Source organism: Quercus lobata, chromosome 5 (genome assembly GCF_001633185.2).
Source record: "Quercus lobata isolate SW786 chromosome 5, ValleyOak3.0 Primary Assembly, whole genome shotgun sequence".
NCBI classification, from domain to species: domain Eukaryota; kingdom Viridiplantae; phylum Streptophyta; class Magnoliopsida; order Fagales; family Fagaceae; genus Quercus; species Quercus lobata.
Genome location: NC_044908.1, coordinates 73931058 through 73942307, shown reverse-complemented (window position 1 = coordinate 73942307; position 11250 = coordinate 73931058). Strand labels below are relative to the sequence as shown.

The 11250-nt window shown below is 32.5% G+C and overlaps 1 long non-coding RNA gene across 1 annotated transcript; it reads left to right on the top strand.

Moving 5' to 3' along the window:
* The first annotated feature begins 8419 nt into the window (after window positions 1-8419).
* LOC115989268 lies at window positions 8420-10948 on the top strand. Its single transcript, XR_004091857.1, has 3 exons — window positions 8420-8692; window positions 9618-9684; window positions 10591-10948. It is a non-coding gene; the product is annotated as an uncharacterized LOC115989268 (long non-coding RNA).
* The last annotated feature ends 302 nt before the right edge of the window (window positions 10949-11250 follow it).

Below are 11250 nucleotides of genomic sequence, written 5' to 3'. Positions count from 1 at the left end.
TTTTAGTATTTTGTCATGGAATAGCCAATGGGGGAGATTGTAAGGTTGAATTTAATCAACCATTTTGTTAGCTTTATTCCGTGCCAAATTTTCTTGTAATTTAACATTTAGAAACCCTGTATTTAGGTGGGAATCATGTAAGGGTAGTGTGTGAGAGAGTGTGAAGAAAAAGCTTAAGAGTGTGCACTCAGCAGGGCCTCGTGTCTAGATCTCGCGACTGGCTCGTGGCTTGCATGTCGCCAAAGCTGGCATACGTGTGAAACATGAAGAGGAGCTGAAGAGTCACGCCAGCTGGAGCACTACAAGACAAAACTTCCAGTCTAGCCAGGCCGTTAGCTTGCGACTTAGACTCGTGACTAAGTCAAGCCGTGAGGTCAAGTCGCCAGATCACTCTGTTTGGGGAAAACTGACCTTTCGCATTCCAAACACACACTAGTATAAATACCCCTTATACCCACGTATTGTAGAGAGCTTCTAGAGAGAATTTTGAGAGAGAAACCCTAGAGAAAAACAAGATTGACTCATCCACAATCTTCATCCTTTAATTCTCCAAATTCCTTTACTCTCACCCTTTCCATTGATACATCCTTGAGAGGTACATTAGCCAAAACCTTTTCTCACCATACCCATATCTGTAAGGAGGCTATTTGGTGCTTGGAAAGTAGTTAGGAAGGGACCAATTGATGTTGGTTGATGCTATGGGCTATAGCGGGATCCGATAAGCTAGAGAAGACAAAGGTTCGGCGTAACCTCGTTGGAGAAAGAAGCTTGGAGGGCTTAGGTACATTGGGTAGATTAGGCTTGGAGGGTCTTCTATTGTTCATGTATCCCAACTTTATTCTCTAGTGGATTATTGGCCGCTTGGAGGGCGGCGGAGAGATTTTACGCCGAGGACTTCGGTTTCCTCTTCGATAACACATCGCTGTGTTGTCTTTGTATTTGCATTTCTCTTTCCTTAATCTTTGCCATTTAATTACTGCTGTGGTTGTGATTATTTTCGGTTTAGATTGTTTTATCAATTCTGTTTTAGCTTATTTTCATATTCCGCACATACATTATTTGATAATAAGCTTGAATTGGTAATTTGTAATTTGGGGGTCTAAACAGTCATAGGAATTTTACACACTATTTGAACATTTAGAATGTGTAGTTGATTCACAAGATTTTGACATTAGGAAGGGGGTAGGGCTGTAACTGAGCAATTCCAATATGCCAAAGTAGTTGTTAAGGCTTGGCTTTTGCTTGACTTGATACATTATTAGCTTGAATTTGAAGTAGAACATAAAAAACACCAACTCTAATAATCAAAATATAGTTTTGATTGGACACTCTTTTCTACTGTTCTGAACCCAAAATGTTTTAGTACAGTGACTATAATCATCAGGACATCACTTCTGCTTACCCATTCTGATGGCTGAGTTCTGTCCTTGATCACCTAAGCTCATTAATTTAAGAGCTTATTACAATGCTGCATTTGTAAATTGAGTTCATATTTGGAGCCAATTTTTAATTAATGATTTTTTTTTTCCAAATCCCACAAGGCAAAAATGTAATTATATTTGATACGTTAAGGGTGAAAATGGGTGGTACTGAAGATGTCAAAGTTGGTGTTTGACCATCATGGACATGGTATACTTTCTTCATGACGAGAAGGTAATTTTTCTTTCTGTAGGTAATTAATTGTAATGGAGAAGAGCTCAATTCTATATTATGAAATTAAGCATCTATATATAACTGGAAAATGATATTCTTGTGAAAAAACCACAATATATGACCCTGTTGTTTTATTTGTTATATTTATGTATGGATGTGTGTACTTATTGTTGCTTATGTTATGATAAATTTTCTTGTTTTTTTTTTTTCACACAACTCAATTTCTAAGATTACGAGGAAGACAAACAAAAATTCAAAATTGAATCTTTATTATTGGTTGGAGAATTTGGGTCTCTGACAGAGATATAGAAGACTAATTTGAGAAAGGAGAGAAGAGGAAGAAGAAGTGAAAAAAGAAAAAAAGAAAAAAAAAAAGAGTGGCATGAGTAATTCACGGGTTTAATGTGTGGCATGCTTTGGCGAATCAGAGAACGAGTGTTTTTCACGCACCAATTACTTGCTTTATAAAATTAGGAAATTTTCTTATAATTTTGGGTTTAGTCCAAGGCTGTGCTAGGCCTGAAATTCCTTTCACTCTAGTTTTTTTTTTTTGGTTTTTTAATGTTTGTTTGTTTGTTTTTTTTTTTTTTTTGTTTGTTTTTTTGTTTTTTGTTTTTGGGTCAAAAGGCCCACTAAAGAGAAGGGCTCAATGATACGTAGATATATGTATCTTTCATCTTTATCCTAGACATGAGTTGATGGCCCCAAGATGCTGGTAAGAGGTTTTAAATCCAAAATCCATGAATATGATGAGGTCTTAAGAATCACTTAGCCAATCCCTTGGGTTTTTGGCCATGCTTGTTAGGATTGAAGTTTGGTCATAAAGTGGACAACGGAAGGGTTGAGGACTCTGTTATTTGTTGTTGGGCTCTTTCTAGTTGGAAACTCATTTTCTTATAAAGAACAGACATCATGTGCCACACATTATCATAATGGTGGTGTTCCTATTGTGTTCTTTCCAAAAATCTCTTTGAAAACCACAGTGTCAACTGTCTGTTAGTTGGATTCACCAATTTCAAAGATCGCAAGAAGCATTTCAAAGAAAGTTTTTTTTTTTGGTGATCTTGATTTGTAGATTCCATTTCATTTCATTTCATTTCATTCCCTCATCCCAAATAGAGTTTTAAGAGAAAAGAAATATTCTTCCTCTTTTTTCCCTTTTTAGGGGCGTATCAAAGATTGAACAAGAGTAATTTTTTTAATGCTTTTAAAGTACAATAACGTGATACTCTCTTCTCTCATTTAAATGATAGGTCTTATCATGAATTTAGTTAATGGAACTTACCATTCATGTCAAAGGAGGGAGTGCTTCTACCTTATTGTATTTTGACTCTTTGAGGGCATTGCATAATTAGTTAATTACTCATTATACATACTACAAAAGAGAGGGAGAGGGATAAAGTTTTATTGAGGTGTAAACTTAGCTAAAGAACATAAATTCATTCATTTTTATCAAAACTAGTTATTAATCTGGAATACAATCCACTTTTTCTTAGTGTGTCACTTTCTTGTTCATATTTCTATTGATCATGGTTTAGAATTCGTTATAAAAGCAACAGTGTACTTTACTTGATTCTCTTTTGAAACACAAGTAAAACTTACCGTAATGTGTGTGAATGTTTTACTTTACGATAATGATGGGTCTTTGAACATTTCAACAAATACTCTGCAAGGTATTGGTTAAAAATATTTCAGAAACCGTACAAAACATGCTTAAACTATTATATTTACTTTGAAACCATAATCAATTAAATTACTAATAAGAGAAATATCACACAAAAATAAGGGTAGGTTATCTTTAGATACTGAAACTTGTTTGGAGCTTAAAAAATATGAGTTTAAGCTTCTTTCGCATAAATAATTGAAACTTGATTTGTAAGCTAAAATGTTGACATTGAAATCTCCATATTTTCCTATGTTTCTATTTGAATGAAGATTAACATATGTTTATAGGTTCAAATAAAATAAAATAAATGTTTATTTTTATGTCTATGTTTATTTTTCATATTCAAAAAATAAGATTTCCTAATTGAAGTATTTGTAGCCCTTTTGGATCTTTTAATTTATGTATAAAAAATAAACAAGTTGGCATTTATTAATTTTTTTTTATATTCCTAGTTACATGCAAAGCCAGACCATAAACATACAAAGAAAAATAAAATAAAATAAAATTATTTCATTGGAATTAAAATACATAATGAAATTTGTTTTTAGATTATAATATAATGGAACTATGCCTAGCATATACATTATTGAGGTGTTCCTTATTGTTATTGCATCCACTTAGCATGGACTCATTTCAACACTTCTTTGTTTGTTTAATCACATTCTTTGTTATTTCACCAAGAGCGACATATAAACTTCAAGCAAGTCTTCAACAGCAATAAGACTCTCGATACTGTATTCTGTTGGAATCCTAATTTATTTTTAGTAGTATGGTTTTCGGAACTTGGAAGGATAAAAGAGCCGGGTCAGACCTGATCTATTCTCTTGGTCCTTAGACCCAATAGTACTTAGGTCCAACCCTATAAAGATAAAGCCACAATTTTGCTTTTGACTAAATTTTCAAGTTTCAACAAAAATAAGTAGTTTTAATAACTTGTCACGTTTGTCTTTTTTTTTTTTTTTGGCCCCTATTTAGAAGAACTATTCTTTTTTTGGTCTCACTCATATTATATTTAATCTAATCTAATTACTTTTTTTTCTTAATCATTTGACTGTTTAAAAAACTTTAGGGTTTTTTTTTGGGGTATGACAACTACGCAAATCTTGAATATCAAATTTTAATTTAATTTAATTATCTGTTTTTTAGTCATTTGACTGTTTAAAAAACTTTAGAGTTTTTTTTAGGGGGTATGACAACTATGCAAATTTTGACTATCAAAATTAATGGTTTTTAATCTCGACCGTTTATTTATACTACTAATAACAAGATTCTTTGTTTGAGTTTCTATATTTTGTGTACTAAAATACCCTTACATAATTGCTTAAACTCTCTAAAATATTTCTATCTTTTAGTTAAATAATTTTAAATTAAAAAACACAAGCTAGTTAAAAGAGTAATTTATTATTCCTAAGTTTTAGGCTATTTTAAGCAAGCCCATACTAGCAACCAAAACCTCGACTGCGTATACTGTTGAAACCCCAATTAATATCCAGAAGTAGGGGAAATTAAAGCTTACATCCCTAAATCTACTATCATTAATAATATTGAAATGAAAAGGGTTTTTTTTTTTTTTTTTTCTCTCTTTTAAACGTATGAAATATAGACATACTTATAATTGAAAGTGTGATTCCTTGTAATATTGCCAAGTTTTCCACTAATTTAAGAGCCACAAATGATATGAGCTTATAACCCATAGGATTTTGACTAATTTGGACTATGGTTGCCACTAGAAGCCCATATCTCAAAGCCGACTTCTTTAGAAGATTCACAAAATACCCTTAATTCTTTTTCCCCATGAAATCCACCCTGTTGGTGATAATAAAAAATTATCCATCTAATATAATAAATAAATGTAAGATTACATTTAAATATTGAAACTTGTTTAGAGCTTAGTAACTTTGAAACTTGAGCTTCTCACATAAATATTTAGAAATTTATTTGTATCTAAAAAACAAAGGGGAAAGGGGCATGAAAAGCCAAGAAAAAAAAAAATCAAACGTTAAAATTGAATGTTCCATATTTTCCTATGCTTCAATTTAAATAAAGAATAACATATGTTTGTGGGCTTAAATCAAACAAATATATTTATTTTCAAGTTTATGTTTGTTTTTATGATTTTCACTAGCATTATATTTAAAAAAAAAGTCTTGATTAATGTATTCATACCCCTTTTAGATTTTTTTTAAACTGTGTATAAAAATGAACAACTAAATTGACATTCGTTAGGCTATTTATAAAAATATAAACAATATTAAGTTAAACCTTAGTGGATATGTAGATTTATTTTAAGGCATAATCTTTGGTGTCTTGTAGATTTCAAATGTTTTCGAAATTTTAAAATTTACCATCTTCATCCTAGTGTGCCTCTTTCTTAAGAGTACTTTTGTTGATCATGACTTAGAGTTAGTTAAAAGAGAGAAAAAAATGTGTGTTCTTAATGATGTGTTAAAGACTATAATTTTAGTTATGATTGAAATTTGATCATAAAGTGGATAATGAAAGGGTTGAGGACTTTGTTATTCGTTGTCGTTGGGCTCTTTCTGCTTGGAAATTCATTTTCTTATGGAGAACGGACATTCTGTGCCACACATTACCACAATGCTGGTGCTCCTGTTGTTCTTGAAAATCTGGAGTGTTCTAGCTGGTTTCTTTCCAAAAATAAAAGAATTTGAATTGAATGGGTGTTAAGGCTTGGCTTTTGCTTGGCTTGATACATTTATTAACTCGAATTCAAAGTCGAGCATAACAAACCCCAACTTGAATAATTAGAAGCGTTAAAAATAGTTTTGATTGGACACACTTTTCTACTATTTTGAACTCAAAATGTTAATAGTTCAATGACTATAATCATCTGGACATCACTTCTACTTAACCATTCTGATGGCTGAGTTCTGTCCTTGATTATCTATGCCCATTACTTTAAAAACTTAATTATTAGAATGCAGCATTTGTTAATTGAGTTCATATTTGGAGCCAAATTTTAATTTATGATTTTCAAGGATGGAGCCAATGTTAGGGTTTGTGCCCTAAATCCAATTTATTGACATGTTATAAATAATGAAATTGTTTAATTATATGAAACTATTTATAAATGAACTAATGGGACATTATCATAGTTCTTGAGATGCATTGTATGTGATTTATGTGATTTAATTACAGAAGATATAAATCACAAGTTCCTTGTAAACTTAAAATATAGTTCGTAGTCGGTGATGAAATTGGGCGTTTTATCTGCGAAGACTATAACTTATCAACTAAGATGATTTGTCTTGATCATGGAAGTAGAGACTTCTAGTTGATGTGTTGATATGTCTTAAGTGTGTAAGACATATTGAACTAGACCGCTATGAGATTAATTATTCAATTAACAATTGTCATCTGAATAATTAATCTCATGACTTCTAATTTCATAAACTTTCAATCCTGAGAGGATAGTGAACTCGATCATGAAATGTAGGTTACTTTGATATATTAGGAGTGAGATCTAGTTTACTGGTCAAAACCTCAGTATGTTAGGCAACCATACGTAGTGTTGAGGGAACACATATTCTCAAGATGGAATCCATCATCTCTTTTTATAGACACAAAATATCCCCTTGAAATAAGTTTAATGAGAACTGATTATTCAGGTCGGCCACTTTAGTAAAGAGTTACTAAAGTTCATATTTTATGAAATTAGATTTCATAAATATGAATAACTAAAAGATTAAACTAGGTACTCAAGGAATAAAATAGTTGTTTACAAAGTGACAGTTTATTATGACTTTATTCACTATGGATATTTCACGGAGGGGTCAAATGATATCATATTAGAGTCTTGGGAAATAATTTATTAATAAGACCTAGAATGCAATTATATTTCTATAGTGGTACTTGTTATATAATTAATGGTAACTTTAAGCTTGTCAAGAGTTGACAGATAAGTCTGAGGCATATTGGAGCTAGAGCCTTATTAGTCCCTTTGGTCCCATCCTAAGCCATACACTTAAGCCCAATTGGGCTGGCCCAAAAGACTAACCCAATTAGATAATTAGTTATTTATTTAATAAGAGTTATTAAATAAAGTAACTGTCAAGGCAGTTAAAACGTTCGTATGATTAAAAGGAAGAGAAAATAGTTTTTCTCTACAGGATCTTAGAAATACACTTTTCCAAAGGAAAATCAACGTACACAAGAACTGATTGAGAGATCACTCATCTTGGGCACCATGTGAAATTGGGATGAAGATTAAAGGTATTCTTAAGTCTTGTTTTTGAATTTTATTGCACTAAAGTACGCTTTCTTTTCTTTGTTCTAGAATTCAAGGTTACATGTTATCTATCATGAATGAAGTATGTAAGGTTGAATTTATTCAATCATGTGTTGGCTTTATTCCGTGCAAATTTGCTTGTAATTTAGCAATTAGATACCTTGTATTTAGGTGAGAATTATGTAAGGGTAGTGTGTGAGAAAGTGTGAAAGCGACTGGATCTCGCGACTGGCAAGTCGCTAGAATGGCACATGTGAGAAGTATGTAGGGGGAGCTAAAGGGTCATGACAACTGGAGCACTACAAGACAAAACTTCCAGTTTGGCCAAGCAGTTAGCTCGCGACTCAAACTCGCGAATCATTCCAGTCGCGAGGTTGAGTTGCCAGAATGCCCTGTTTGTTGAAAATTGACTTTTCGCATTCCTCATACACCCTACTATAAATACCCTTATACTCACGAAATGTAGAGAGCTTCTAGAGAGAATTTTGAGAGAGAAACCCTAGAGAAAAACAAGATTGACTCATCCACAATCTTCATCCTTTGATTCTCCAAATTCCTCTACTCTCACCCTGTAACACCCCAACCTAATTGCCTAATTAATTTATGGGTTTATATGCATGTCATTATTTTAATTACTTTTAAGTGCATGAAACTTTGATTTTGTTATATTATAGAACACATATGCCATTTTAATGTGTTAGTTATAACTTTATAAAATTAAAGATATATATATGTGTGTGTGGGTAATGTGTTACTTATTCTTTGTAGGTAAGTGTGAATGCAAAGTTTATATATATATATATATATATATATATATATATATATATTTATATGTGTGTGTGTGAATACAAGAAAAATTGGAAAAGGTGTTTGTGATATTTGTTTCTCCCTAGCCATACACGTACCCAAGCCCCAAAAGTCTTCTTACTTTTCTGATTTTCTTGGCTGCTTCTGAAGTCCAGCAGCTGCTTTTCTTCTTTCTCTATTTCCCCTTTCTTTGTTCTTCTTTCTTCTTCCATCCTTACACGGCAACATCTCTCCCTCCCTTTCTCACCAAAAATTCTAGTTTCTTTGAAGAAGAAATTAGACAATTAACCCTAAGATTTTATCTTCAAAGTGTGTGGGTAAGTAAGTTTCTGATTTTGTGTATTTTGGATAGTAAAATTTGTTTGTTTATTTTCCCTCTTTGTTCTCTACTCTGTTTCTGGAAGTTGAATTGGTGATTCTGTTTTAGTTACTTGAAGTTTGATGATATTTTGATCAATTGAATGCTTATTAGGGTATTTTAATATGTATACTATAGGTATAAAAATACCCAAATGAAATTAAGACCTATTGCTATTTGTTGATGATTTTGTAAGAATATGTACTGAAGCTGTCTCTGTGACAGAGTTGATGTGTACTACAAGAAAATTCTGTATTAAATTGTATTTTGTGAATTAGGATGCAAGGAGTAGTTTTTATTAATTCTAAGACACATATGGTTGTTATAGAAGTGGTCTCACAGCATTTGGATGAACATAAAATTAGTGGTTTAATTTGTAAGTTGCAAGAAATTCTGTCAGGACAGTTTTGAGTATACTGCATTGTGTGATTTTTAGTAAATCATGGATTAATGCTTTGACTCCGAAATTTTTATGGTTTATACTGGACATACAGGGGAGTAGTTCTGTAAAATTTCATGACAATTGGAGGTCTGTGGACAGCCCGTTTGTATTTTACAAATGGAGCATACGTGGCTGTAATGAGCAGTGAGCAATATATACTACACCTAACTTTGTGGATTTAATTCTCAAGTTAGGTTGTATGTTTTAAGTTATAATTTTATACACTCATCCTTTGGTATGTTTGAAGCATATATAAATTTTATGGATTGATTTCTCTATGGTTTGGCTGCAAATATGTTTGATGATTGTATCATATGTTTTGGGAACTTTATATGATGGGAATTAGGATTTCCTTGAGTTTGAGAGTTAGGTGGTGATTTAGGTATAAGTTTATGTATTAGGAAGAGTTTGTCCATAATAAGTTTTGGTTCTTTTCGTTTAGGTGGCGAGAACGAGAACACGAATACTTGAGCTCCTCGCGTACAATCTCTCGCGCCTTTTGTTTTCAGGTAAGGGACTTGTGACGTGTGCTTTTAATAAGTATAAAGTTTATTTCGAAAACTAATATGCATTAAAACTTGTCGATTTGAGATATTACATATAAGCATGATTTAAGTAAAGTATATGTTCGTGAGTTGTTCAACCTTATGTATATGATAATTTTGCATATTAATGCTAGTACCTATGTCACGAACATAATATTTTAGAATGAAGTGGATATGCTACTATTATGAAATAATTATGTAAAAGTAAAGCTATCAGAATAATATAGCGTTCGGGTTATTCCACTGTTATGTTCTGAACTCAGCCAATAGAGGTTAATTATTGGCTTTCCATGGAAAGATGTTATCTGTTTGGCCATTTAAAGTAGAGGAAATGGGGATGCCCGTAACTCTAATCTGAATAAGGCCTTCTCCCCAATGTGTACGGACGGCGGGGAGGAATAAAACCTTGAGGAGATGTGCCATCAGGCCTCTCAAAGAGGACAATATCATGCACACGAGATTACCCAAATGTGATGAGGCCTTCTCTGTACAGACTTATCAAAAGTGGACTAACTAATATGTTATGAATAGCTACATTATGTTATTGAGCATGAGAGAATGATTTTGTTAAAATGCATTATGAAAATTAAAAGCTCTCATGAAAAGAAGTTTATGATGAAACATTTTATAGTCTTTGTTATAAAGATAAGGTTACGAAATTATACGTATGTTCCCTATTATGTCCTTTAATTTTTTTTTATATGAAAGGAAAATGAAATATTTTTATTTCAAAAGTTCATAAGTTATTTAAGAGCAATATGAATAGTATGAAGGCTGTTTGATCAAAGTTGGCATATCCATAAACTATTTGTTTTACATGCATTCTTATTAAAGGCCCATGGAGCTTTAAAACCTTACTGGGCTTCGCAGCTCACCCTATTATATTTCAATGCACAGGTTCTTCCTGGAAGCAGCGAGAGTATGAGAGGTGGCAAGGATTCTGTGTTTTCTCGTTTTATTAGAATGTAGAGTTTTGTTGTATAGTAGTTAGCTCTTTTGATGTATAGAAGGAATCAAGATGTACTTGATCCTTTGAGCACATATGTAATTCGGTACTGTAGTCTGTTTTGAACCCCAGTTGTATGTCTTTGGGGTTAGGTTTGTAATAAGAGTTTTGCTAAACGTTTAGCTATGTAAATTTTTACTTGAATACCTTAAGTTTCAGACAGGTGGTATTTGTTTCCAAGTTTGAAGGAAATGAAATGTCAGGGTTGCCATCATTTTTGTATATATTGGCTTTTATGCAAGACAATAAGCAGGAATTGAACAAACAATTCTTGATATGTACCTTCAGTTAGGTTGGTTCGTGTTAATATTGAGGTAAACTTGATATTAACATGCCGGTCATGCTCTAAACTCTGAAATACAGGTTTGGGTCGTGACACACCCTCTCCATTAACATAACCTTGAGAGATACATTTAGCCAAATCCTTATCTCACCATACCCATATCAGTGAGGAGGTGTTTTGGTGCTTGGGAAGTAGTTCCGAAAGGGACCAATTCATTTGGTTGATGCAATGGGCTTATTGT